The following is a 27981-nucleotide window of genomic DNA, read 5'->3' as shown; positions in this document are numbered from 1 at the left end:
TCAGCAATGCAGCCGTCCGCGTACTTTGTGAATATGTGACCACGCCGAGAAGCATGGAGCCGTTTCATCTTGACAACACGTTCGACTTCAACCGTGGTAGCCGAAAAACAAGAGAAGAAAGGGGTTACTGCAAGGCGTCGAGTGTTCGTTTCCAGGTGAGGCCCATAGTGTAGCGCAGGAATGCGTGCTATTAGCGACCGCTGAAATTATGCGCGCAGGCGTCCTCATCGGCACACTGCTGGAGAAATTTCATGCTCACGCGGTAAATGTTTTTTTGGTGCACTGTTATCTTGAAGCACTTACGTAGACAGAACACGAGCTATTTGATAAGCAAAGAGCAGGAAAAAGAGAACAGCAGGTATCAAAATGAGCAGCCACAGTGCCGAAAGCACTCGCGCGGCTGTGGGCGGGGCGAAGCGATGGCGGCGGCAACGCCTATTGGTCGGTTCGGGCTGCGTTCGCGTTTCGTCGGCATTCCAAAATCTGGAAAGTCTCCGCGGAGCTCCGTCGACTCGAATGTCATCCGAACCGAATGCCGTTGAGAAACTTCATGTAGCAGCGTCAGTTCGGCAGTCGAGTCGAATGACATTAGGTTGGAAGGCATTCGAAGCGCCCGTGTAGCAGGGGTATAATACTAAATTCGGCATACTAAGGTCGGTGCGACTTACTAATATCAAATACTAAATTGAACAACTATTTGCCGGCACGCAATACTACGCGAAAATGTTGTGACCCATAACAGAAGCGCAACAAACATTTTTATAACAACATTACAGAAAACGATATCTACATGAACTTGTACATTTTTGTGAATGATACGATGTTGTCTTGCTCGGGACTAGTCCGGTGCAAAGTGGAGCAAGTGCATTTGAATATGGGAATGCAGTTTGAACCTCGTTCCTAAACCGGGTGAAAACAGTCACAATTATTAGACTAAATGATGCGTGAGCGCAGTAAATATTAGTGACCCTCAATGTTGTTTTATTCCCTACCATATGCATACTGTCCTTAACAAGTCTGTGTGTTCGGTGATAGATGAATCATCCACACTTAAAGCAGATAATCTAATACAATGTGTAATTATTTTTTGTTCTTGCGTTGCCGTTATTTTAAATGGAGCGAGTTTTCCAGGGTACCTTTTTAACAATCTCTGATAGACCATTACTTAGGTTTCAAACTTAGTGCTGCAGATGGAATAAATGCACTTTATTTTTCTGATGAAGTATATGGCTGCACATACCAAAATCAAACCACAGGTAATGACTAAATGTACCCAGCAGTGCGTTACAAATATAAAAAAAGGTTTTAATGTTACAATATTCAAACAAAAAAGTTAAAAACTTACCGTTTTCGCGATGACTCTCTTGACGGAGTGGTACATCAGTTGCTTCTAGCAGAAAGGTGAGGCTGGTGTGGACGAACGGTGTTCAGCATCTCGATGGTACTGTATTTATAGTACGCCAGCGAACAACCTAGCATAAAAACAGCGTCAAGGATTCGGGATCACGTGCAAGGCTCACGTGCTTTCCCTTTTGTCCCAAGACGCCTCCCGGAAACTAAAGATCGCGAAAGAATTCCTTTTTTTGGAATTTTGCTTTACCTTCCGACGAAACCGGTTGTGTAAACCAAATCATTGTCACTTTCTTTACAGCAGGGAGAGGCCTATCCCTGGGCTAAACAGCGTGACGTCAAAGGGGAAAGGCCCGATGAGCAGGATCGTCAAGTTTTTCTTCTAAAATGGCTTTGCACGTGACGAGCACCTGCTACCCATCCATGTCAAAACGCGCATTCCAGTCGCCTGAGTCGAAGCGACAAAGGCAGCTACGGGAAAAGCCAAATACCTATGTGTCCCCCTCATTCCCAGCCTATGTTCCTTCAGCTGGTTGCCGAAGCCATTTATTATTCGACATTTTATTCTACTTTATTGCCGTGCTCCCTGTTTTCCTCTCTTTTTATTTTGGTGCGTCTCTGTCAGGAACTCTGTGAGGCGCGTCAGTCCTATACTAGTACTGTCGAATGTGGGCGAGTAATTCTCACTATCAAAGCGGATTTGCCTCCCCAAATCTCTCGCGGCGCACAGAAGAAGGCAGCTGGTCGGCCCGACGATTAAGTATCGCTGTTGAGTTATTGCGGCGATAAACTCATCCCCATGGCATAAAGTGGAGATGTGCTATTACCGGCGCATTTCGCGAGTGACTTCGTGAATTGGATCCTTTTAAAGACTTTGTATCTATTAAAGAATTTTGAAGACTTGGTTAACTTTCGATGTTTACGGCCTTCAATTTATAGTTCATTAATAGTCTTTTAAATGAACTTTATCACGGACATGATGTCCGCCTTGGCGCACAATCCACCTGCACGGAACACGACGATGCATCTTTTACGGCTTTTAAAAGAAAAATATGTATGCATTAGAAAAAAAAGCACGCGTTATTTGCTGCAGCCAACACGATATTAATGAACGTCCGTCACGTCTGCAGCTTGGCGGAGTTTATAACAAGGCACAAAACAAAGAAAAATTCAATATACACGCAAAAAATTTTGAAAAGAGTATGATACAAGCAAGAACGCGAATTCAGCTTCTCATAACGAGATTAAGGGTAAATGCTTACCCATGTATTCCATCTAGTGAGGCTATCTGTTTAGTTATTTTTTTGTTAGAAGATTTCAAGAGTGAGTTAAGAACGAATTCTTCTCACAAGCGAGACACTATCCTAAAATCGGGTCGCAAACACTCACTGATAGCAGTGCATTGACAAGGAATCACCGTTCGAAGTCTTTACTTTATTGTTATGGTGTCACCGCCGGCAACTAATACAGCAAACGGTTTCATCACTTTTGCAGGAGCATAATAGTATGAATGCAAGCATGCAAATACTCAGAGAGTAGTTCTACCATCCTTCCGTTCCGCAATCAAGCGTGCTAACGACTACGCTACTTCCTGCCAACGCATATGTAGTTCTGCTTGTCTAGGACGCTGGGGAGTGTTTGCAGAAGGGCGTCGAATCAGATGGATGCCTCCCAAATGCCCTGCAGTCTTTCCAGCCTTTAAGATTCACAAGCACTTGTGTACTTAATTAACATCTTAACCCCACATCAGTGACACAAGCAGCAACACCGCGCTAAAGGCTTTCGCCTCACCGCACTTTAGTTCAACAAAGTGCCCCCTGAATTTTTTTTTCTGGTTCTAACGTAATAATTGTTTGCAGCCTGAGACTGCGATGCAAATGTTACATTTGCGCAGGTAAGAAGCGTATTACACTCCGCGTATTCTGTATAGCAACGTTGTGTCCATTTTCGGGAGGTTACGTTGCTGCAGGTCCCAATTTTATCCACAGATTCCCTTCTGAAACTATGCTGCAAATGTACAAACTGCATGCAGTGGTGGACCGAGACAGGCAACCATAGAGGGATATAAAGTCGGAACCCGACGCATGGCGTTGCAGCGCTTCTAATATTGTCGCAACACTGAAGTCAGTGTCCTGAATAACTGTCCGGCCTGATTATGATGTACAAGAGCTGTAGTACACAAAACATGGTGAGGAAGGTTAGTTTTTTTTCTTTTGCTTCGGGCCAGTCTGGTTTGGTTTATTGGGTTTTAACGTCCCAAAGCGACTCAGGCTATGAGGGACGCCGTAGTGAAGGACTCCGGAAATTTCCACCACCTGGGGTTCTTGAACGTGCACTGACATCGCACAGTACACGGGCCTCTAGATTGTCGCCTCCATCGAAATTCGACCGCCGCGGCCGGGATCGAACCCGCGTCTTACGGGCCAGCAGCCGAGCGCCATAACCACTTAGCCACCGCGGCGACTTTTCGGGCTAGGATAATTTAACAAACAAGCGCAAACAATGGTGCATGGATTTGTTTGATAACTACGTAACAGAACCAAGAAACAATCCTGCTCATACTCTGTGCAGCTTGTTGGGAGTGCAGTGGTGGTGGTTTCAATGTACATGCGGGATTACCCTTACTGTGGTCTGTCGGCAATTGCTCCATCTAAGCCCCTTAATTTAAACAATGTGTTTCTACCACTGTCGCGCAAAGCCATTGTTGGCCGCTCAGTTCATGAACGCTGAGGGTACACGATGAGAGAGACGATGTCCAAGAGAACGTTCAGTCTCCTCAGATTGCACAGGAGTGTCTCACTACGGTCACAAAAAAAAAACCTGGACTGCGCCGCTATTCGTGGTTTCACCAGTTGATGTTAGATACGCTAAGTTCTGGACACGAAGTCCTGTATTTATTTATTTATTTACTTATTCACCCAATACTGCAGACCTCTTGCTTGGGTGCAAGCAGGAAGGGCACAAAGATATAACATACAAGGGCAATAAGTCAGTAATAAAAGCATGCACGACAAATAAAACTGAAGAATATCTCTATACAGTAACTAAAATACATCATCAAAGGCCTTCAGAAAGTCAACAGTGGATATCACTCTCTCAGGGAGACTATTGCAGTCAGTAACCGTCCTCGGAAAAAAAAAGAAAGAAAATTTATAACCGTTACTTTTCGCGAAATATAGCGCTGAACTATAGTCGTGCTTATGAGGAGTTCGACGTGTTTCTGAAAACTGTACATGGCATTACGCCGATAAAAGAGCTGGTTCACTGATCCGCCACAAAGATAGGCGACAGCAATTACACAACCAAGACGGCATCACGAGCCTAAATCCAGGAGTTCACTAAAGTGGCACTTTGGGCTAGTTGAAATGCAGCGAAAAGATACGGCGCCGGTGAGACATGACACACTGTATCACTGCGTCCTGCTTCTGCTGGGATGTATCTCTTCTCTACCTTACAACTCGTCAAAAAGAACCACGCGTTTTCACCCCACACAGCGTCCCTATCGAACGGCCTCAACAAGCCCTTCAGCCATCTTGCCTTTTCCGTCCCCTCTTTCTCTTCTAACTGGGAGCCTTTCTCAATATCCTGCTACTGAACATGCGTTCCTCAGGCGCAGCGAAGGCTTCACGCCGCATTGATAGTTTTTTTTCGCCCACAAAGCCCTACTTGCTCCTTCCTCCTCCTACAGTGTGGAATCCGAACAATGGTTAACCGCCCAACCCAACCCCGCAGCTGTGCGCCCTCCCGTCTGCCTGCGTGCGGCTATGCGAGGCAGGAAAGGGAAAAGAAAAGAGAAAGAAGGAGTTCAGGGTGAAGCGGCCCGTGGTGGCAGTTTGCCGAACTAAACGGCCATGTCCCTCAATAATGGGTTTGCCTCTCTAACCGTTCGGCTGCGCTTGGGCAGATGCCAACGAGTAATTACTCCCTTATTTCGCATTTTGTTGTTTCTTTATCACTCACCTTTGGTGCGCAGTCAGGATCAATATTAAGGTTAGGCGTAATGTGCTCACATCTAGAGCTCTATTGTAGAACACAATTTAAAAAGAACGGCAGTTAGTAATAATGGGCAGAGCTCTGCGGCATCCTTATATTGCTCCGCTGACCTATCACAACCGTAAACGAAATCAGCTTTGTTTGGCTACGCCAAACAAGCGAGAGTAAAAAATTCTTCAGCTTTTAATTTCGTCTGATATGGTTAGCTTTTAGTTTAGGTAACAACATAAGCTTGGACAACGGGCTCCTCTTTTGTCGCGGAGAAATTCTGTGCGGCTTACTGAATGTGGGCGATGCTTGAGTGCAGGCTTGAGCTTCACCCAGTTCACTTTTGCAAGAAGACGGAGCGAAATACATGGCCATACCTCAAACCTTCGTTCCCTTAATAAGTAGCCGAGTCCAACGAATCAAATACTTGTGCTTAGCACCGTTACAGAGTTTGCCGTCAGTAAAGAGAAATAGCGTTCTCCATTTTTTTACGGAATACAACCTCACCCTGCTCCGCTGCAATACAATGGTTTGTTCTTGTGACCCATCCTCATTAATAATAATAATTGCTTTTTGGGGAAAGGAAATGGCGCAGTGTCTATCTAGCATCTCGGCGGACACCAGAACCGCGCCATAAAGGAAGAGATAAAGGAGGGAGTGAAAGAAGAAAGGAAGAGGTGCCATAGTAGAGAGCTAGGGAATAATTTCGACCACCTGTGGATCTTTAACCTGCACTGGCGTCGCACAGCACACGGGCGCCTTTTCGTTTCGGTTCCATCGAAGCTCTACCGCCGCGGTCGGGTTCGAACGCAGGTACTTCGGATCAGTTGTACTCGGGTTAGAACCCTACCGCGGCAGCAGCATAAAAGTGGGTTCTCCATAAAACGTCGCCCCGCCGCGGTGGCTCAGTGGTTAGGGCGCTCGACTACTGATCCGGAGTGCCCGGGTTCGAACCCGACCGCGGCGGCTGCGTTTTTAATGAGGAAAAGCGCTAAGGCGCCCGTGTGCTGTGCGATGTCAGTGCACGTTAAAGATTCCCAGGTGGTCGAAATTATTCCGGAGCCCTCCACTACGGCACCTCATTCTTCCTTTCTTCTTTCACTCCCTCCCTTATCCCTTCCCTTACGGCTATCCTCTATTAATTGGTGGGGACTTCAACAGTCAGCATACAGACTGGGGATACACAACCACGACACATCGAGGTCGCAGGCTGTGGCTGCTCCTGCAGAACCTCCAGCTGACTGTTCACAACACGTTTCAGATGCACACGCGGATCGGCAATAGTGTCAGTATGGACACGAGTCCGGACCTGACGCTGAACCGCTACATCCGCGGTGTTACCTGGAACAGAACTCAACATACATTGGGCAGTGATGATTACATTATACAAATCACTGTCCCGTACAAACCACCCCGTCACTCCTATACAACACATAAACTGGTTAACTGGGACGCACTTCGCGCTGCACGCACCGCCCACCCAGACACTCCTATCACAGAGATCGACGCCTGGGTGCAATCACTCAAGCATGACGTTCACCACAACACGCAACACATTGAAACGACCACCGAAACCCCTACCCTGGACACACACCTAGCCCACCTCTGGGAGGCTTATCACAGCCTCCTTGGAACGCTGGAAATGCAATAAATATAACAAGACACTTAAAAAGCGGCTGGCCGCGCTGCAGACAAAAATCCAAGAACACTCGGAGGAGCTCTGCCGATCCAACTGGGGACAGATATGTGACGGCATCGCCGGAAACCTGTCCAGCAAACGAGCATGGCAACTCCTCCGACACCTCATCGACCCCACAAACACTAAATCATCAACACAACACCACGTGACACGCCTCACAAACCAACATATTGACGATCCCGAGGCCCTCATAAACACACTTCAGAACACATACACCTCTCCGGGTGCCCCCACACCTCTACCCACCTACACAGGACCAGCCAATCCAACACTCGACACAGACATCACTGAGACGGAAGTCAGAGCGGCCCTCCTGACTCTCCGAACCAACTCCGCACCTGGTGCAGACCAAATCACAAACTCCATGCTCCGTAATCTGGACGACCAATCGATCACCCAAATTACGCAATACTTCCACCAGTGCTGGAGGGAGGATATCCTCCCGCAGTCCTGGCGCCACGCGAAGGTAATATTCATACCCAAACCCAACAAAACACTTACACTTCAAAACCTTCGCCCGATTTCGCTAACCTCATGCCTCGGAAAGCTCTTCGAGCATGTTGTGTTTGCAAGACTCACAACGCACATGGCGGACAACAATCTATACCCGCATAGCATGGTGGGATTCCGCCCCCATCTATCCGCACAGGACGCCATGCTGCAACTCACACATGACATTTTCGACCCGCTTCTGCCTGGTCACACAAAGGCAGTCTTAGCTTTGGATCTCTCCAAAGCTTTTGATCGCATCGAACATCAGGCGATCATGACTGCCCTATCTCCATTGAATGTGGGTGCGCGCACGTACGCCTACATTCAAGCATTCCTCACTGACCGCACGGCTGAGATACATTTTGGACCTCTCTCTTCCCCCTCCTACACGCTTCAGAGTATCGGAACCCCTCAAGGGTCCGTCCTCTCCCCCTTCCTCTTTAACATCACCCTCATCCCCCTCGCCCGAAAATTGGCAACTATCCCCCACCTTAAGCACACTCTTTATGCCGACACACAGTGCGGACCCCCCACGGCAGTGACGGCGACATAGAGAACACCTTACAGGAAGCAGCCACCCTCACCCAAACTTATTGCACAGAACATCGGACTGTCTTGTTCCCCAGAGAAGTCCGAACTGCTCCTCATCCAGCCAAAGAACCAACGCTCCGCCCGCTCCCCCATTGCCATCGAACTGAATGGGGACCCGGTACCGGAGGTTGACACCCTCCGCGTATTGGGCCTGCATATCCAGAACGATGGCACAAACACCACCCCCCTCAAGGAACTCAAGTAGGTTGCAGGCGCGATATCGCATCTCATCCGCAGAGTTTCGGGCCATCATAGAGGCATGAAGGAGCGCGACCTCTGTCGCCTCATTCATGTCTTTGTCCTCAGCCGTGTGCTCTACACTACCCCATACCTAGAACTATCCAAACACGACATAAATACTTTGGATGCCTTCATCCGCAATGCATTCAAAGTCGCACTTCATCTTCCCCTCAACACCCCCACAGACAGATTACTAGGCCTGGGCCTCCACAACACGATGGGGGAACCCGTGGAGACCCATCGACAGGCCCAATACATAAGGCTTACACAAACCTCCAGAAACCGGTATATCCTGGACTCCCTCGGAATCAGAATACCGGCCAACGACCCAACCCTCCTCCCCATTCCTCGATCCCTTCACCGAGAGCTGGTCATCAAGCCACTGCCAAAAAATATGCACCCCTCCCACCATGAGCAGCGCCGCAGAGCCTGTGCGAAGGCACTCCACCGAGTGTACGGCTCCGAGCCGGACGCCGTATGGGTGGACGCCGCCTGCACGGGTGAGGAAGCAACCGCAGCCACCCTCCTCACACTACCTCTCCCCCCTGACACCACCCCAGAGGCTGCAGAGGAAGCCGCCATCGCAATTGCCATCACCCGCACGGAAGCCCAGTACATTTTAACAGACTCTAAAACTGCAATTCTAAATTTTGCGCGAGGCCGAGCCCACGTCCCTGCTTTTGGCATACTCGGCTCGCCCGATGCACCCCCACCCCGCCATGTAGAGCTTATATGGGTGCCTGCGCACTCCGGGAATCCCGGAAACGAGGCCGCCAACCTTTTAGCCCGAGGTTCTTTAAACCGGGTTCAGGTGGCCTCGGATCGGGGATTCGCAAGGGAGCGAATGCACTCATTCAGCGAGATGACGCAGGCCTACAGAGCCTCGCGCCAGGTCTACCCCCCGCCCCACCCCTCCCTAGATAACAAACACGCAACACTCTGGCGCAAACTACAGACACACACACTCCCCTCACCCCTGACCCTAGCCCACTGTCACCCCTCCTTCCCCACTCCTGCCTGCACCTTGTGCCCAGAACCATTCGCCCTTCCCTCCACATCCTCTCCCTCTGCCCGGCGGACCCTCCCCCGCGCGGCCTAGAGGACCTCAAGACCTGGGAGGACTGGGAGACCCTGCTGCGCTCGGAGGACCCGGCCGTGCAGACAATCGCCACCGGCCGGGCTGCCAGTGTTATGGACCTTAGGGACATAAACACTTGAGTGCAGTGGGGTCGTGCGGAGACCCAGGGGCGTGCCCCGACTTCCTCTCCAACAATAAAGTTTTTTTCTCTCTCTCTCTCTCCCTTACGGCGCGGTTCAGGTGTCCAACGATATATGAGACAAATACTGCGCCATTTCCTTTCCCCAAGAACCAAATATTATTATATACATAAAACGTCGATGCGTAAGCGGCACGCTAGGTGTGATCGATGTGACGCCTGGCGTGGAGAGCACGTGGCTACCAACGTGACGAGCACCGCGCTAAGCAACGCTAACGTTGCCGGTGCATCTGCTGCATCTAGCGGTGGAGTTGCAAGTGCAGTCTCACAATGGGCTATGAGCACGTTAAGCACTGTCCCCAAAGCACTTGAAACGTTTGCTCTAAAGGTCGTGCCCAAGACCATTGCAGGTCTAGTTGCAGTTACTGCTTCTATCGTTGCGGTAGCGGTTGTGGTCGAGAAGTTTTATGTCGTTTCGAAGAAAGCAAGATGTTTACGAAATAAAAAATGCCTACTACTGTGTGTCAGTATGGCTATCTATGGAAACCGCCAGTCGATCGAGCACAAACGTAGCCAGGAAGATTAAGGTTTTGAAGCGAAAAGCTTCACTACGCCTGCTTTTCGAGGAAAATTAGTTTTAGGGGAAGGGGAATCGCACAGTGTGGGTCTGTCTCACATACCGGGGGACTCCTGAACTGCCCCGTAAGGGAAAAGGGCTAAAGGAGGGATTAAAAGAAGAAAGGAAGAAAGAGGTGCCGTAGTGGAGGGCTCCGGCATAAAAAAAGAAGGCCGCCACAGTTTGGAAGACGTTGAAGTAATGAGCGTTAGCTGTTTGGTTTACTGGATGAAGAAAGCAATGAAGAACGCACCGCTCGTCTCGAGAAACGGAATGTAATACTCTTTGAAACGGGGAGGATTGCCATCATCCTCGTCTAGGCGTGCACGCACGCCGCCTAGCGCTATATATCAGAGAAATTACGACGCCCGTCTACCCATCGTTGAGTTGCACCCCCTTCAAGATACGTCCCAAACAGAATTTGCTTCGTTTGGGGGGTCAAGGTGGGCATAAAATTCGGCTTGAGGTGCGATATGGTAACGCTTAAATTAATACAATGTTTACCTTATTACTTAATTGTGGTTTTATTTCTACAACACAACCCATAGGGTCTTATTTGCTTACTAAATTCGTTATACAACAGGCCCCGGAAGGGTGCCCGTTGTTGTGGAATGTATATAGCGGAACGAATGCGGTGTGCTCGCCTTGAAGAACTCTGGGACGGGTCGGCCCGGTATTGCACTGCCTCCGGGATCGGCCCGGGGCATATTAGCGCGCGTTTTTTTTTTATCTTTGCTTTCCTATTCCTTAACCCTCCTACATTCAGCACGCGGTAGCGAGCCTGTCTCCACTTGAGCTAGTAGGCAGACCCGTGCACTTTCCTTTTCTTTCTTCCTAGCAGCAGCATCAGCGAATGTATTCATGTATAGCGGCCTCGTAAGGGGACAGTTTTCCAGCCCGTTTTACGATATTATCGTGAGAGAGGGCGGGGGGGGGGGCAAAAGGAATGAGAGCGCACAATCAATTGTAATGGCCGCCATCTTGGATTCGAGAAACCGAAACTATGTCGCCATTTCGTCCACTGTCGTCATACTCACATAGTTCCACCATATTGAACCGTGACGAGATCATTGGCACGCGGCAGGTGGTTGTTTCTGTAATGATATTGTAGATGGCGCTACAACTCTCAATGTGAAATGCGCTGTTTTCTAGCTGCAGCCACAGATGGTGCTGTGATCAAGGGTTGTAGCAGACCCCACGAAATCTCGAAGCGTGATGAGTAAGAGATAACGGTATGGCGTGCGTGCAACGTGCTCTGCTCCTGCGGCCAGGGTTGGGTTCCGTCTACACCCGTTCCTTTCGCAAATGGCATGGCGAATGGCGTTTTACTGTCGAGCATTATGACTTCTTAATGCCGCTGTTGTGAAAAAATACAGCAGCTGCGCTTGAAATTTCGGGAGCTATATTTATGCTGCAAAATACTTTACTCTTTGAAACTTGCCATCTAAGTGTTACACGTCGCGTATAATTCTACACACTCACTCAGACCTGCCGGAAGAGGAACTACAGGCTGATAGGCTTGCTTTTTAGCCGAATATAATGGTAGAACATGTTGTCGTCTGTGCGCGAAGCATAGGTTCGACAATACACAGTCGGGCTAAAGGAGAATGAGCCGCGAACGTCAATCCGTTCTTTGAGATTTCTCTCGTGGCAAAGGGGCTGACTACGCGGTCTTTGCGTAAAGCGTGAGGTAAAATATAAAGGCCTGGCGGCTAGCACTGACGCGGGCCGAACTAGAAGCGAGCGCGCGTTCCCCTTCCGCGTGAATGGCCATAGCAGCAGCAGCGCGGTGGGGCAGTGGAGACCATACCGAAGTGCGGCGGGAAGCGGAAACAGATCCCTTCTCGAAGGTCATAAAAAGAAAAGCGCGAGATCCCCGCGAGATCGGCCGTGTATTGCATGTGGGTTGATATGAGTCCAGGGACGCACTTCGGGGCGCTCACGTGTCAGAAGCCAGTTGGCCCGTTCAAAGCCTTCGTAATGAGTCGGCTCGTATACGCCACCCCCTACCTGGACCTGCAGAAGGTCGAGAGCGAGAAGCTGAATTGCCTCATAAGGCAAGCGTGCAAGGCGGCTCTCGGCCTCCCCAGGAGCACATATCCACCGCAAAACTCCTCCTTCTTGGGTTCCACAACACACGGCAAGAACTGAGAGAGGCAACTCACGGCACAGGCACAGAGGCTCAGACCGACTCAGGCGGGACTCCGTTACTTAAGCGATCTGGCGTACGGTGGAAGGACCCCTGAGACCGAGCAGCGCTTCCAATTAAGGTGCACAAGCGCGCATGAGTTACACCCCTCCCCAAAAGACATGCATTCAGGATCTCATAAAGGCCGGAGGATGGCCAGGGCGAGAACGCTATTCAAAAAGTACGAAGGGTACGAAAGTGCCATATGTGTCGGTGCGGCAGAATATCGATTCGAGGACGAGACCACCTCTGCTGTGCGCACGATCAGCATCTCCGGCGAGGTAGCAGCCACGGTGGTCACGGATCAAGTAGTGGAGGCTGAGGACGCCGTCATAGCCCTAGGAATCGTCCAGGAAGGTGCTAAAACAATTCTTAGTGATTCCAGCACGGCCCTTCGCAACTTTGATAGGGAGGCATCTGCGCCACAGACTAAAAAAATTCTAAAAACGTAACCTAAAGACTGGATCAAAGTGGACCTGGCCGGCGTACCGGCCCTCGTGGGCGATCCAAATAATGAAGCGCCTCACCTCTATGCCCAAGGTTTTATCAGCCGAGCAGGTGAGGTGATGAAAAAAGTGAAGGCGCATAACTTGTTCCCAGCCTCAGTGGACACCTAAATCGCGCTATGTGGCATGTGGGGGTGGTGTGAAAGTGCAAAATACTGTGTTATCACACAATATTTCTTTCTTAAATCTTTTAAACCGCCAGCCAATTTTTTTTTTCGCCACTGCCATCCTCCACTCCCTCTTTAAACCATTCCCTCAAAGCGCGAGTTAGGTGTCTGCCGAGAGTGTGTCTGTTACTACGCCTTTGATTTTCTCGTTAATCTTTTTTATCCTCTACGATATACCCGCAGCAGAAAAAACTATTTGCCTGAGAAATGCATTCGTTAAAAAGGCCAATTAAAAAATACACGCAGCTTGAGCAACGGGACACCACTTGTGACTTTCTCATTCATAACATGTGAAAAAACAGATGGTCAGGGAGAACCATACGCATCATAACCCGCCTCTCAAAGCGTGTTCGCAAGGAAAGCCTGAAGTGTCCAGAGTTGAAACCAGCAGGCTTTAGCAGCAGTCACAGTGTCACTCGTCTTGATCAATACATATGCTACCCCGTTTTACGTCGCCCACAAGCAATTCCTGTTAGTTTCTGAAAGATGGTTATGGTACCTCTTTAATTGGCTCGCCTTAAATGCCTAGAGTCATGTCTACTTGTGAATGTCGATGTATCCAGTAAATTTGGCATGATTGAATGAGTGGAAGCAACTTTTATTAGAAAAAAAAGGAAAGAAAAAATCTTCCAGGGTGGTCTCCTACTGGTCCAGGAGTCCACCGGCTTGTGCCTCACATAAGGCCCGATCCACCAGCCATTTCAGGCCGGCGGGCTGAGCGGTCCGTAAAGTAGCCTCCCAGGAAGAATGAGTGGGATTGTGGATGGGGGATACTATATAGCGGCTGCCACAGCAATTAACATAAATAGATCTGGTTATCCCGAAAGGATGGCGCTACATATACACACCAACATTTGTTTTGGGGAATCATTTCTAGGGAAAAAAATAAATCAGTCTTGAAATTTTTCACACAAGTCTTGTATTTACTCAAACCTCTAGCCCGAACTGCCGCTGCTCCGGAAAAAAGCTACTTAGGGCCAGATAATCACATAACCTGGATGTGTAAAGCCCATCCTCGATCCCCCGATCTCTTGAGTGCTCTCTAACCTGACGCGTGGCTTTCGCCGACGACCGAGACACTCAGATCGAGGCTGTCGAATGGTCCTATGCTGTCCGTGGGTTGCATACCTGTGGGGAAGCACATTCCCAGAGGTAATGGAAAAGTGTGGATCTGGGCACGCCACAGGTGTTACAATGAGGAGGAAAGGGGTGAAAGCATGAGAGACGCTAGTGTGAAATAAAGCAGCCCGGCTGTAATTGTCGCCATGTGGCACTATATAAGGGCGACAAAGTACTGTGGGGTGGTGGTAAGTCGTGCGGCTGAGTTTGTAAAATGCGGCGATTTGATGATATTGCCACAGTCCCAATCAATCCAGTGGCGCCATACCGCGGCCAAACTGTTTTAGATGGGACTTGCCATGCCTTGCGCACTTGCGGGGCTAGAGGTTTTCGTCTTCATCTTCGCAGGAGCTCCCTGCTGTCTTGCACGCGTAGCACGTCTTATTAAACCTGGTTTTGTGTGCTTCGACCGTTTATCGGTGACAATATGTATAAAGGACCGATGGGGCCTCTTGCGCAGGGTTGGGTGCCTGATCGTCCGGGGTCCGGGAGGAGAGTTCTCGGGCTAGCGCATGAACGCGCTCATTACTGGGGATCTCTTCGGAATTGCGCGTGTTTCGCTGGTTGTTTCCGCGGCAGCAAAGTACATTCCACATCGAATCATCAACATGCTGGTCTGTCAGTGTTCACAGTGTATGCGTTGCTACGCGAGCGCTGAGGTGTGTCATAGATGCGTTTGCTAAATGCCAGGAACGCGTAGTGTCCTAAATGTAAATGTGCGAATTGGATACCGCCCTGCAAGGCGCTGTCGCAGCGAACTGTGTGACTGTGTTTCGGGATTTCGTTAATGTGGTTGCCCGACTTCCTGTTTATTATTCGACGTGCGACGTGATCGTGCGCTGCCTGCACGCGTGTTTTTTGACGCCACTATCGGTCCGTTGCGGACTGCCGATAGCGTACGCCGCTCGGTCTGTTTCGCGTTGTGTTATTCGCTACGCGTATGTGCGTCTTTATGATGTGGCGTCTTAAGATTAGAACACACCTCTACGAGCCGATTACACCAGCTGTCAAGCTCAGGGTGCGAGGGAGGTGACGCGTCAAGGCATGCAAGCGACTGAGTGAATTGAGCGACGCGTCGCAGCGATACCCCAAAAGGAAGCTGGCTGCTCGATCACCAGTGTAACATTGGTGACGTTGCCTGCAGCTGTAAAGTTCTTTTAGTTGCAGGCGGCCGTGAATAAAAATCATACCTAGATTTTGGCGAAGTAACCCTAGAAAAAGAGCGGCTCGTAGCCGTTTCAAAATAAGTTTTTGAATAACCTGTGTAGTACAGAGCTTATCATGATAAACTAGTGTGAGCAAGTGGCGTTATGTATTTAAAGTTTGGCTGTTTAAACATTTTCTTGTGGTTATGTGAAATGCCAGCAATACAAATAATTACCAGGAAGTGCCAGGCATTGTGGGTGCAAAAGTACACAGCGGGAAATTATGTTATGCAGGTGAAGTGCCTGGTGTTCAGTAGTGAAGAAATCTGAAGAGCTTCATCGGAGAGGATGTCTCGACTGTCCAGATTTGGGGCAGCTCTTGTCTGTGCCCCTTTCAGCGTACATTGCAGAGCACAAGTATGTATTGAGTTTTCTAAGATCTGTTTTTTCACCTCTGTGTTGAGATCAGTGTGTTGCAATGTCTGCTTTGGACCAGAACGTTGGCGGCATGTATTGGCGTTCCCTTATTCAAAATAAGATGTGTGTCTCTTCTCAATAGGTCACCATCAGATAGTGCCGCTTTCATGCTCAGTATGAAGCAATGCTTAAATTCAGGGGGGCATCGGCAAGCCTCAGAACCCCTACCAAGACTAACGAAGAATCTGAGACTCCCCGTACTAGAATGTAGGGAGTGTATGAATCCGAAGCAAGCAACCAATTTTCCTTTTTTGTCAATGGTAGTTAGAACACTTCTTCTGTCATTTCTAAAATTTCGTGGCGATTTTTACAAGAATCATTAACACGTTTTATTAAAGCCGGGATGGAAAAAAACGCAAAGTTGACAGCACAACACAAAGGGTGGAAGAAAAAGGGAAACCTGCACCCTCATAACACGAGTGAGTACAGAGCTGGCCGCTCAGCTCCAAGGCTACACAGCAACGAGCACACTGGCGTAGCCTCAGCTTAGCCACTTTCTCGCTCTCCCGCTCTAGTTCCCTCCCCACCTGTTCTCGAGCCACTAGAGGCCCCCCTCAATGCAGCCAGGCTTTAAAAAACAACAATATGAAGTAATGGGCTACAGGGCAGCATTTTAAGGTGGTATTACAGCATGAGGACAAAGCTTTTATCCTTTTTTCTCTAGTACCCAGGTCACATGGCACTCCTAATAGACAATTATAGCAGGATAATCATGTCATTCTTCTGCAATAATGCCGGTGTCACATGGCACTCTTCCGAGGCTGCTCCAGCAAAGGCGTCTTATTTCACTTGGCCAAAAGAATATCAACAGTGTTATATAGTGCAGCTGTGAATGCGCCTCAAAGATGAAACATGAATTGCACTTTACAGCTTCCCTTGTAAGCTTTTTTTCTGCGCCCTCTCACTGTAGTGTCAATATTTTTACTGCCTCTAGATCTGAGTACAAAATAAGCACCGTCTACTGCAAACTACTTCAGGATCTGTTATATTATAGCCTGTGCACAAAAAAGCTGAAAGTGCTAAATGAAAAAAAGGTGAATCTTCAACATAAAACATTACCTCGGATCTGCAATAACCTCTCCTGGACAGAGCACATTGACAACGTTACAGCTAATGCTCTACGCAAACTATTTTTCCTCCGACGTGCTCTGAAGCTCGGCCCCCCCAGTGTACGTTCACTTTCGTATAACACTATTATTCGCCCTATGTTAGAATATGCCGTCATAATCTGGGATCCTTTCACTAAATCTAACATTGCTAAATTAGACAGAGTCCGAAAGAAAGCAGCACGGTTTATTTACAATTCATATAACCGCACATCTATCACTGCACTTCTTAATCAAAGTGGTTTGCTTCCAGTCTCTCATAGAAATCGCATCTGTCGTCTAAAATTTTTATTTCAGTTAATCAAAGGTCAGTACAATATTGACACATCCAATATTATATCGTTCTCCTCAGGGTACAACACAAGACAACGCCATGATTTTACAGTAACACCATTAAACGCACGAAATAACACCTTTAAGTACTCTTTTTTCCCCAGAACGATTACAGACTGGAATAATCTAACTAATGATGCAGTAACCCAAACTTCACTAAAAAGGTTTGAAAGCCACCTTTAACTTTTTTTATAAATGTCGTACCGCTACATTTCTTTGTTTCATTGTTTCTTGATCTTAAATTGTTGATCAATTGTTCTTGATTGTTTGCTTGTTCCTGAGGTCGTTTTTGTTGTTTCCAGAATTTATGTATTGTGTGCCCACCCCTGCGAAGGTCTTGTAAAAGATCGCAGTATCAATAAATAAATAAATAAATAAATCTTGGTGAGTTTTGATGTTTTTTTTTGCCATTTCACTTGCCTGGTGTTGACACTGTGCAAGTTCAGTGAATATACTTGTCTAATGCAGCATTAAAAAAGATATGTGACCAAAATTAGGTGTTTATAGTCCTTGAAACTAATTTTTTAGGTGTTGCACATTTCACTGCTCTCAATTTGCAGAGGTAGCAGTGTTTAGTACGGCTTGCCTTCTTTCTGTTGTTCTCTTTTCATTGATTGGTTGTGCCCTGTCTTTCTGTGTTATTTTGTGTTGTGTCATCACGTAGTGCATCCCTTCTTTTCTGTTTATGCATCCCTTTGCTTCAGTGCTTTTTTTTGTGGCAGGCCTCATGACAGCTGGCAGCTTTCCTTCCATTTTTGCCTTCTGGTACTAGAAAAATATAGTTTACTGAAAGGCTGAATTCTAAATTGTACAGCATCATTTAGGTGCCCTCTTCCTTCTTCGCAGATGCCATGAATGGGGATGCCTACTGTTGCCAAGAATCTTACATTGACACAAATTTGTTACCCAAATGCAGGGCATGCTTTGCTCTCATTTAGAGTTTGTGCATTTGCAGTGTATATTTTGTATATGGTGTCTTAGTTGGTGACTGACACAGTGGCCTCATTGGCTGACTTGTATTATTATGAGATGTTAGAATTTGTTTTTCTCATTGCTGATGAGCGTTTACGGGACCTTATTGTTCCTTCTTCAACAGTCATGTCTTTTTTGTTGCTTTAGTTAGGATACTGTCTCTCAAATGAGCGAGCATCTGGGGCCAGAATACCAGTATAACTTCGTGCCGTTTGTCAGCTTTCTTTATGATGTGCATAACTGTGCAAGTAGGGAATAATTTCAGGTCTAAGTGGCCCTTTATTTGCGTTAGTTTTTGAGCCTTTATGCCAGATGTCAGATTTTGGAAGATAGTTTGTCACAGCTTTCATCATTGAAGTGGGGTAGCACAAGGTACCAGCCATGACAATTGGTCATTGTAACTGAGCACCCCACCCTCACTTTATGAGCACACCAATGCTGAGATCAGAAGGCAACTTTGATAAGCATTGACACCTCAAGTCGTCTTTTTACAAGCATAATGTTACGGACCACTTGTAAATTTCCTTAAGCTATTGGGTTCAAATCATGTTTTTGCTTATTCAAACTCGCTGAACTGCACTTTCATTGTGCCTTCATGGAATTTGACGCCGGATTTCTGCTCCTGCAGCAAATCATGTAGGTAAAATGGGAGGTTGTGTTAAGTAATGCAGCATGGAAGTGAAAATCACAATGCACACTTATTACTATTTTTTGGTCCTTGACCAATTTCTGTCACTTAGAGGCACTGTACTAAAAAGAAACTAATGTGTGCGGGAGCCGCTGGAAACCTTTTGTGTGAAGAAAAGGCATACTGACTTTGGTCGTGACAATTTGATGATTGTGCAAAATTTCAAAATGACCATTTTACTACTTCTTCATGCACATGTACTTTCTGATGTCACATAAGGTGTAATGGCGGAACTTCTCTCATTTTTCTTTGCACTTCAGTTTTGTTTCTATTTATATTTTGTATTTCTTAGCATGAACACCATAGGCCATGCACTCCTGTATTGCTTTGTATAAGGAAACAGTGGTGAGTACAGCGTGTGCGGGCTCCTCATTGAAAACTGTTCTCAAGCACTAAGTTGTTTGCCTTGGACTATATCGATAGCTCGTGCACTTCTAGCTCGAAAAATATTAAGTTATATTTCGTACAATTTTGACTACAAGAAATTTGCTAAGCAGCATATTGAGGACATATTAGCTTTACTGCAGGTCAACCGGCATTAGTGCCTTGCTTGACAAGAGTATGGGGAAGAACTGTAGTTAGAAAATTGCTCTTAGCAGTTGCTGCTTGTTGATATAAACACTGGCAGTGCTCCTACTATTTTATTATCAGTATTTGTTGCTCCACTTACTAATCTGTGATTTTCAAGGATCAAGTCAATTGTTTTAATAATTCTGCAGTTAAAGTTGCAAATTCTTAAAGGGAAAGCATGCAGTTGTCTTTTGTACACTGCTATCAGAACTCACCGCTATTGCATGGCACCATCAACAACAAGGTGTATGTTTTGCATTGGTAATAAACGAAATGATTTCTTACTTGCTTCAACAGGTGTTAAAGCGTACTGCCATTGTGAAGAGTACAAATGCAATTAATATCATATTCCTGGCTGTGAATATGGCTAAGAATTTTTATACGTGTGTTCTTTTTCCTGTAGGTGTATCTGAATTCAAGGTAGAGAATGCAGTTTACGGCACCAAGAAGGGAATCCCAAAGGATGCAGTATTTCACAAGAGGGCTGCCACTACCATCTGGTCAATAGAAGCAGTTGCACAATGCAGTTCCAGTAGCAAGTGCTCAGGAGGTGACAATGGAAGGCAAGGAAAAGGTTCTCCACAAGGCTAAGCATAGAGGGCTGGGATAATTGGTTCTGGGAAGAATTATGAGACATCATTCCAGTGCACAAAAATTTGTCCGGTGACCATGGTGTCTATTCTCTTTGTTCGTGTGTTTTTCTGCGCTGGAGTGGTGTTTCACAATCCTCTCCGCAAGGCATTGACTAAAGTGAAAAATCGATGCACTGAGAGGTAATTGCCAGCTTTAGCTGGCTTTATCTGAGGCATATACTCAATCCATCAGTGTATGTGAGAATTACGACTCAGGTTTGTTAGTGGTTTATAATATAAAAGCACCAAACAAAGGATAATGACAAACATATAAGACGTGACCAAATAATTGTAGATATTGTCTTCATGTGAAAGTTCATTTACAGGAGGTTAATATATGGGTGCAATTAGCTGATGTGAGGATAAAAGCTTAAAGGCCTAGGCTCTATGTGCAATGTGGCAGTGCATGAGCAGTGAAATTTCCCATAATGAACAACTTTTAATGAATACTTTAGTATCATGCAATATAGACAGAAGATTGGTGGTACTTGGGAGTCAATTGCCCTGCAGCTTGGATTTTAACTGCTGAGGCTTGAGTGATGCTGATTCAGTGTAGGCTTTCGTGGGTGCTGTCACATTTGCCATCATCCGTGAATCCTCTGGTTGTCTCTGCTTAATGATGAAAGTTTCCATATTATAACTTGTAGCCATCACTGAAAATTTTGCACAAAATAAGCTTGAATTGAATGCTAGCTGACCTATTGTCTAGCTGACAGATGCCATGATGGAAGTGACGGTTGGAGTCCGTCATGTAGCCCGTAATGACCCCTCTTTTCCCTTCTCTGCTCTCTTGTCGAGCTATTATGCATATAGTTTTGCAAATCATATTCTAACTTGGGCTACTTCAGCTTACATGTAAAAGGTTTTTGGCTACTTTTTACTCAAGCATAGGTGTGCTTGAGCTATCTTTTGCTAGTTTTGCTGCATTATTTGTAAGAAACAGTTTGTGGCATTGATTATGAATATCTTAACCACTTTTTCACACTTAGGAGGGATGGCCCAGTGAGGCCTTGTAGAGATGGCTCGAAGCAGATGCAATACTTTGTTTCATACATGTTGGGAGGGATCATGCGAATTTTGTGTTATTCTTATTTTATTTATCATACTGTTAGTCCCACTGGGACTGTTACAGGAGTGGATTTATAAGCAAGATACAAATTAACAGACAGTAACACGAGGGTCAGCAATAAGGTTTAAAGAAACAAGATATTAAAGTATCAGTAAGCGGTCACATCGAGCGTGGCATAGTTGATGGAAGATAGTTCGCAATTCTGGTCTTCAAAGCATGCGTTCAAACACATTCAAAGCAGTACAGGCAATTGGCCCAACATTGGAATCCGTATTAGCAAAGGCCGGCCTTACATGTATTTGTGTGGCAGTAAACATTGCTACTTTGGAAAAGGCGCCAGTCTGCCATACAATGTCAGCAAAGATTAAAGAACCCCACTGGTTCTAAGTTGTTTTGGAGCCCTCCACTAAAGTCGAAGAACAATTTTTACCAGCCGAAAAAGAAGAGGGACAAGAGGAGAACCTACACTGCTTCCTGTGTATATGTTCTCCTCTTGTCTGTCTTTTTTCAGCTGGTGAAAATTATTCTTTGACATGACTTACCAACTGGCCCACCATTCAGCCTTGCTGCACTAGAGTGTCCTGCAGCCATTATTGCTGTCTGCCTTGCTGTGAGAAGCGGCTCTTGCAAGTGATATGCCTTCTTAGAACCAATCAACTGGTTAAGCTTATTCTTAATAGGGTTTCAAATTGGGCTAGTTGGTAGTTAACATGGTCAAACATAAATGCACATTTAGACTGACGTGGGAGAACACAGGGACGGCACAAACACTGGTGCGCAAACTATCAACTGAGGTTTAGTGTGGTGTGCGCACATATATAAGCTTAACATGTCAAAACATGAAAAACACAGTTGAACCAGCAACTTTGCTATCGTATCGTCAAAACATCAGAAAGAGTTTGTCCCAGCAGATCGGTTTATGTTTGGTATCTCTTGTCCAAGAATTGCTTTTCCTGTTTGGTAAACAAAACTGAAGGGTCACTAACACACGTCCCTTCTTTTCCTGATTCCAAGCATTAGGCTTCCCACAGCTCCCTGGTTGTCTTATATCTGGATTTCAGCAGAACTGTAGTTTGTTGGAAGTGGGGTTTGCAGCTGTCGCATCTGGCGCAATGTGCCGCCAGATTTCCAGGTGACTTAATCTGCCGGCAGTTGCGGTTATGCTCTCTGAGTCTTTCATTTAAACATCTGCCCGTCTGGCCCACATATGCTCGGCCGCAAGATAGCGGTATCTTGTAAACCACTCCTTCACAGCACTCGACGAACCTGTTTGTGTTCCTGACGCCACAAGACTTCTCTTCTCCAGGACTGGTTTCTTCATTTACCTTCGCACGCATTCCTTTCAGTTTTCTTGGTGCGGAAAAAACTATGCACTTCATGCCTTTCGGCAAATTTTTTCCTACCGTACATTCATGCACTTTCTCACAATTTGAAAAAAGTTGCTAGAAGGCATGAAGTGCAAGTAGTTTTTTCCGCACCAAGAAAACTAAAAGGAATGTGTGCGAAGGTAAATGACGAAACCAGTCCTGGAGAAGAGAAGTCTTGTGGCGTCAGGCACACAAACAGGTTCGTTGAGTGCTGTGAAGGAGTGGTTTACAGGATACGGCTATCTTGCGGCCGAGCATATGTGGGGCAGATGGGCAGATGTTTAAATGAAAGACTCAGAGAGCATAACCGCAACTTCCGGCAGATTAAGTCACCTTGAAATCTGGCGGCACATTGCGCCAGATGCGATAGCTGCGAACCACACTTGCAACAGACTACAGTTCTCAAATCCAGAGATAAGACAACCAGGGAGCTGTGGGAAGCTAATGCTTGGAATCAGGAAAAGAAGGGACGTGTGTTAGTTACCCTTCAGTTTTGCTTACCAAACAGGAAAAGCAATTCTTGGACAAGAGATACCAAATGTAAACCGATCTGCTGAGACAAAGACTTTCTGATGCTTGACGATACGATAGCAAATTTGCTGGTTGAGATGCGTTTATGTTTTGACATGTTAAGCTTATATATGAGCGCACGCCACAATAAACCTCAGTTGATAGTTTGCACACCAGTGTTTGCACACCACGTCAGTCTAAAAGCGCAATTATGTTATTCACTTTACTCGGAATCAACTAGGACATTTTTTGTAACTGGAACCCTAGCGCGTGGATGCACCAAAAGAAATGCATCTCACTGGAAGACAGGGAGTGCTAGGCACCATAGTGGATAGTGCACAGTACCCAGAATCTACTGTGGGTTTTGTATGTGTGCAAATGTCTGCAGGTACCATGCAGTGAACTGCACCAGATGCTCAGGATGTGTATAGCAAGATAATACCTAAACAAAACTGATGTGTGCTCAGGCAGCTTTGGTTTCAACACATTCAGCAAGAAAATAATCTGGCAGCTTTTTTTGCACATCTGTTGCGGTTTTACAAGTGCCAGGGTTCAGAGCATATTGTTTAATTTTCATTGAAATTGAGTGGGAAAAAAGTTTCCTTTCGAATCGTTAACATTCCACCTTGTCGTTTTGTATGTGGCATTGAGCTTAAAATAAATTTCAACAGTCTGCTTTTTATGCTTTTTTGCCAAAATAGGAAGAAATGCAGAGGAATGGTCTTCTAAATAGATGCGGCCAGCCATTGCTTTACTGTTCTGCACCCTGTGGGCATAAAATGTCTCAATACATGGATTTTGTCACCCTGAATTGCACTCGCATCAAATCTTTTGTTTTTACTGGAACTGCAGCTTATCTCATTTTTGTGCCCATCTTTATGGGCATCTTCTAATAATTTCTCTAATGACTTAATCCCTCTTAATTTTTTGTTTTCTGCAGCAGTAGAATTTCCATCGTAATTTATTTCTCTAGGTTACGAAGTATTAGAATCTCTGAGTCTGGTAATGAATGAAATTAACCGAGATGCTAGAGTGCTGTTCGTTGTATAAGAAAGCTTGATTTTGTATTAGAAGGACTGGCATGATCAATATCAGATGCAATGCTAAATATTTGGTAGGAATTCAGATTATGAAGCGGGCGTACCCAGCTGTGGTGTAAATATGCGCAATTGGCTATGAATGCAAAAAAACACAACGCAATAATTCACACTTTCATTCACACAGCATGATGACGAACAAGGGCAAGGGGGATGCACCACAAAGCGTTTTTTGGCGTCTTTCCGTGTATGCATTGTCACACTGTGCGAATGAAACTATGAAATATTAGCACATCCAGCAACTGATTTCAAGCAACTTAATGCAAGTGGGGTGCTTTATGTGAGTAGCATTGATTTACTATAAAGCAGAAGACTCGCTTGGTTTACTGCAGAGGCATTGCGAGTCGTATTGAATGTGTTGTACATGTTTGCACCACTGAGCTAAATTTAATGGCAATATTTGTTAGTTGCCTTTGTGCTTTGATTAGTATAGTGTACTTCACACAAATTTGCGATTTTGTTCTGTTGTTCTTCAGGTATTGGGCTACACAGCTGGAGTCAAGCTGCTGTCAGGGAAATGCAAGATTTTCGACTTTCTCAAAAAAGATGCATGCTACGATGCAAGGGGCCTCTAGCTTAACTGTACTGCCAATTTTGTCTACCAATAAAGCTAAGGATGCTTTTGAGCAAATGTGAGCATTTTTTCTTTCTATACATGCTTGTTCTTCATCTTCGGCAAGAACACAATTGATGTGGTTATGTGCATGCTCTAGCGTACAATCGTAAAAAATTATGACGCTGCGAGTGTGTGCCAAACTATGCCTGTGTGCAGGTGCCACTTATAAAATGCTCGTGCCGTCAAGACCAGCACAGCGAGATCGGTGGATGTTAGTGCACCTGTCTCGACATCAGGAGTGCTTGCTGTTTTAAACCATTTGGCATGCGCTCAGGGATCTCTTTGGTTTTTGCTCACGATAGTATGTCCAAACTCACAGCATCTCTATAAAGACATTGTACAGTACACCAACCACACCAAATCGAATGGTACACCGACCACACCAGGAAACACCAAACGAAACCACACCAGAACCGGTATCAGATTACCGGGTCACAGCACGGAACGCTAGACCGGAACACACTAAAATACACCACACTACACCACATCAGGACCCGTGTCTGAAAAACCGGTCTGGTCGGAACACCAGACACGGTCACACCAGAAAACACTACACCAGGTCACACCAGAACCCGTGTCTGAAAATCCGGTCTGATGTAAACACCAGAAACGGGCTGGTGTTTTATTCAACTGGGCTGCCACCTCATTACCGTTGACTCCTATGTGAGAAAGCACCCGTTGGAAATATACAGTAAAGCCTCTGGTGTGCAGATTCTGCACCAAGCGCTGAGAGCTTATAGACAAGGCATCACTAGGTAATCTGCGCTCTAACCTCTGAAGGGCAGATTTTGAATCAGGATTGCAACAGGTTGAGCCAGACAAGACGCTAACGTCCGTAAAGCCGCCTCAATAGCAACGATTTCAGCCGTTGTGGAGGATACGACAGCAGTAAAGCGTACGGACCACTTACAGTCCAAAGAAGGAATGTAAAAAGCCGCTGCGCTAGCTTGTTTGACCTTGTCCACAGAACCATCCATGAAAATTTGAAGATGGCGGGCATACTCTGTTTCTAAATGTTCAAGTACGAGTGAATGCGTTGCTGCCAAAGGAGAGCTGCACTTTGCGCTCATATGGGGAATTGTGACCCTGCAGATCGGAAAAGACCAGGAGGGTTTCAACCTTTTCTTTTGCCTTCGGAGATTAAGGCCTAAAGAACTAAGAGTACTGAGTGCCAAGTAACCCTTCGACTCATATCTCTTGCAGAGCCGCTGGAGAAGGGATCCCCCAGCTCATGAAGTACTCATGAAGTACTGCCTTATTCGCAGCCGCTTGAGGAACTCCAATGGCTCTTCTTAGGCCCTTTCTGTGGAAAACTTCGAGACGTTCAAGTTGTGATGCCGAGGGGGAGATTAAAGGTAATTGATAAATTGTGCGACTGACCACCAGCGCAAGGGGAGGGTCTCCCTCCTGACGAACGGAATCCTGAGAACTGCAATGGGCAACCGTAAAATTATCATTGTCTGGACTCCTGCACACGCATCCCTGGCTGGAGGTGAAGCTGCTCACGAACTCGCTTGAGGTCTTGCTTGCCGAACCAGTGGGCATATCGAGGGTTTCACAGACAGGGATTGTCTTGTGCGCTATAGAGATCACACTACATTACAGACTCAATGGAGCGAAGTGCCGCCTGCTGATAAACCGTTGACAGAGTCAGGCAACCTCTTGGGGCCGTCCCCATGCTCATATATGTTCCCGAACCATGTTATCTGTAGTCTTTTTATCCAGGACAATACTCAAATGCGTGCAAGCTATGTAACGACTCAGCGGAACTCAATCATATTCTTTGCAAATGCGTTCTTGCCCTCCTGGAGGGAACAAGAAATAAAGTCGCTTGACCAATGGGAGGCTCTCCTACTCAGCTCCGATCGGGACACCACCACAAAGGTCGTCCAAGCTGCCGAAGACGCCGCCAGGGGCCAACACCTTCTGGCCTTCGATTAGGCGAGGGGCCTAAAGCCCCTCAAACTGTTGGAAATAAAAGTTTTACAATCCAAATCCGCTTAATATTACATTAAGCTGCTTGAGAAAGAAAATTTCTTAGGTTTCAAGCGCAAAATACTGGCAGTTAAGTTTTGGAAGGGATATGAAAAATCTCCTCCAAAAGGTCATAATTGATAGAAATAGCAACATGGAAATGCCGTAACTTATGAAGCAAGCACCCGAACGATCATGCAAATAATTTCCATTTGGAAGGTGCATAATACGCTTGAAACTGCAAAGAAAAAAATGATGTTACTACCAATGGCAAAGTATGTCTGCACAGAAATGGCGGACGACATGCTACCCTGCTCATTTTTTTTACTAAATATTTACTGAGTTCGCTATATGGCATTAGAAACCAGTGATTTGCTACCTGAAGGATCCAAAATTTCCCTGAAACAAGAAAATCACTGCTAGGCCAGTGCTGCACATGCTGAGAAAAAGCTGCGAGTTCGCTTTTTACACAATTGTGTACTTCAGAATAAGCTTTGGTGTTTTTGTTCAGAGCGATCATGATATCTGTCACTCGCCGTTCTCTTACACAGTTGTGCGCGTAGCATGTCAAATGATTGATGCAATGAAAGCAAAGCAGACTACAGACCTGTATTGAAAATGGAAAAGGCAAATTAGGAAAATGATCGTTCTATTTAAACTCATGAGGGAGCACCCAACTCTTTGTAGCTAGATCATGGTATCTTAGAACGCACAGCTACAAAAAGAAATTAAAGCAATAAGATGACACATGTGCAGTGGGGTAAATCAATAGAAACAATTGAACATTTTTTACTATAATGTGGCAGTATCCATTCAGATCTCGATGCAGGCACAATCACTCTCCCTGAGACATTAGGGTTTTGTGATGAAGGTAATGTGAATGAATTTGTGGTAGACGTTTGCAAAAACCGTTTGGATTATTGGGGGCTCAAAAGCAGGGCGGTGATAGGATATAAGCTTATGACTGAAAATTGATCAGACGTAACACTGAGTAGACTTTGTATTTAAACAAAAATGGCGAATTGTAGTTAGCACCACAAGTTTGAAAGGAAAAGAAATAGCGAGCATGCTGACAACTGGGGGCCCCAATTTGCATCCATCCATCACCAATAGCCGGCTTAGCGATACAATACGATATTAGATTTTATAGAACACTTCTCCTGTGGCACAAATGAGGCTAACGTCGTTAAAGTGGGTAAGTAAATACTTTTTCTTCACTTTTGATTTCCCCGCGTAAACCATCTACACGAGAATGCGAA

The 27981-nt window shown here is 46.1% G+C and overlaps 1 long non-coding RNA gene across 5 annotated transcripts; it reads left to right on the top strand.

Moving 5' to 3' along the window:
• Positions 1-26114, top strand: LOC144113218 (uncharacterized). 5 transcript variants are annotated; one of them, XR_013310697.1, is made up of 5 exons: positions 1-155; positions 15606-15728; positions 19861-20020; positions 24609-24764; positions 25952-26112. It is a non-coding gene; the product is annotated as an uncharacterized LOC144113218 (long non-coding RNA). The 5 variants fall into 5 exon arrangements; XR_013310698.1 differs by lacking the exon at positions 1-155 and adding an exon at positions 14492-14540 and having other exon boundaries at positions 25952-26114; XR_013310696.1 differs by lacking the exon at positions 1-155 and adding an exon at positions 14547-14780.
• The last annotated feature ends 1867 nt before the right edge of the window (positions 26115-27981 follow it).

This window comes from Amblyomma americanum, chromosome 1 (assembly GCF_052857255.1).
Source record: "Amblyomma americanum isolate KBUSLIRL-KWMA chromosome 1, ASM5285725v1, whole genome shotgun sequence".
NCBI classification, from domain to species: domain Eukaryota; kingdom Metazoa; phylum Arthropoda; class Arachnida; order Ixodida; family Ixodidae; genus Amblyomma; species Amblyomma americanum.
Note: the sequence above shows the minus strand (reverse complement) of the source record. Positions and strands in the feature narration are given on the sequence as shown.